The sequence below is a fragment of the Crotalus tigris genome, unplaced genomic scaffold (assembly GCF_016545835.1).
Source record: "Crotalus tigris isolate CLP2741 ecotype Arizona unplaced genomic scaffold, ASM1654583v1 scf7180000024347.1601321, whole genome shotgun sequence".
In the NCBI taxonomy this organism is placed as follows: domain Eukaryota; kingdom Metazoa; phylum Chordata; class Lepidosauria; order Squamata; family Viperidae; genus Crotalus; species Crotalus tigris.
Window position 1 is genome coordinate 1,558,019 of NW_024100516.1, and position 2,167 is coordinate 1,560,185.

The window sequence follows — 2,167 nt, forward strand, 5'->3', positions numbered from 1 at the left end:
TCCTCCTCCTCCTCCTCTTCCTCCTCCTCCTCCTCCTCCTCCTCCTCTTCCTCCTCCTCCTCCTCCTCCTCCAGCTGAAACCCTTCCCCAAATCACGGAGACCCCTCCCCCTCAACCCCTGGCCCCTAGCTTTCCCCTTCCCTGTGCCAGCCAAGCCACGCAGAGAGCCCCTGCGAATCTGACCAAGAAGGAAAAGTATAAACCAGCATTGGTGGCTTAAGAGTCAAATGTGCTTCTTAGATTGGTGGGGTGGGCTTAGTTGGACCCCTGGCTGCATTTATACAACGAGCTAAGCTTGATTAGGTGAAATCTTATTTTTGGGGGGGCGGAGGGGGTTCATTTTTCTGCTTTTCAAAGATGTCTATAAAACGGGCATCTCCATCCTTTAGAATAGAATAGAATAGAATAGAATAGAATAGAATAGAATAGAATAGAGCTGGAAGGGACCTTGGAGGTCTTCTAGTCCAGCCCCCTATTCAAGCAGGAGAACCTATACCGTCTCAGACAGGTGAATGTCCAGTCTCTTCTTAAATATCTCCAGTGATGGAGCGCCCACAACTTCTGGTGGCAAGCTGTTCCACTGGTTGATTGGCCTCACTGTCAGGAAGTTTCTCCTTAATTCCAGGTTGCTTCTCTCCTTGCTCAGTTTCCAACCATTGTTTCTCGTCCTTCCCTCTGGTGCTCTGGTGAACAACCTGACTCCCTCTTCTTTGTGGCAGTCCTCAAATACTGGAATGCTGCTATCCTGTCTGCCCTATTTCTTCTTTTCTTTAGATTAGCCAAACCCAAGTCCCGCAGCCGTTCTTCGTATGGTTTGGTCTCCAGGCCTTGGATCACCTTAGTTGCTCTTCTCTGAACTTTTTCCAAACTCCCAACGTCTTTTTTGCGATAAGGTGACCAAAATTGGCTGCAGTATTCCAGGCGTAGAATTTCGACTTTAAGTGGAATTTCAACTTTAAGACGTGTGGGTTTCAACGCCCACAATTCCCCAGCCAGCCCACAGGTCTTAGAAGGGCCAAGGTCTCAAAGATTTTTCTAAAGTTCATCCTCGATTTACGACGCCACTGAGGTCAGAATCTCTGTTGCGGTTGTTCGGTTCAGTTGTGCCTGATTTTTACAGTCATGTTTTCCCCCGCAGCTGTTAAGTAAAACAATGCAGTCATTAAGTGAATCTTGCCGTCGTTAAGCGAAAAACAGCTTCTCCCATTGACTACTTGTCAGAAGCCAGCCGGGATGCTGCAACCGTCGTAAATAGCTGCACCTTGCCAAGGGCCCAAATTTTGATCATGTGTCCATGGAGATGCTGCAACGGTCATAAGTTCGAGGACCAGTCCCTTCTTTCAGTTTTCTTGTAATTTTGAATGGTTCCTAAACCAACGGTTGTAAATGGAGGACTATTTGTATGATATTCCGGCCAAATTAGGCCACAATACTAACAATTAATATTAGCTGCTAGAACAATAAAGTGGAACAACCTGCCTCCAGAAGTTGTGAATGCTCCAACAATGGACGTTTTTAAGAAGAGATTGGACAGCCATTTGTCTGAAATGGGTATAAGTCCAGCCACCTGCTCAGGCGGGAAACCCTATACCATTTCGGACAAATGGCTGCCCAGTCTCTTCTTAAAAACTTCCAGTGTTGGAGCATTTACTGCTTCTGGAGGCAGGTTGTTCCACAGATTAATTGTTCTCACTGTCAGGAAGTTTCTCCTTAGTTCTAGGTTGCTTCTCTCCTTGGTTAGTTTCCCTCAGTTGCTTCTTGTCCTGCCTTCAGGCGCTTTGGAGAAGAGCTTGACTCCCTCTTCTTTGGGGCAGCCCCTGAGATATTGGAAGGCTGCTATCATGTCCCCCCTCGTCCTTCTCTTCATTAAACTAGACATACCCAATTCCAGGGTATGTTTTAGCCTCCAGTCCCCTGATCATCTTTGTTGCTCTTCTCTGTACTCTTTCTAGAGTCTCAGCATCTTTTTTATATCATGGTGACCAAAACTGGATGCAGGATTCCAAGTGTGGCCTTACCAAGGCCTTGTAAAGTGGTATTAACACTTCACCTGATCTTGATTCTATCCCTCTGTTAATGCAGCCCAACACAGTGTTGGCTTTTTTGGCAGCTGCAGCACACGGCTGGCTCCTGTTTAAGTGATTGTCCACTAGGACTCCGAGATCCC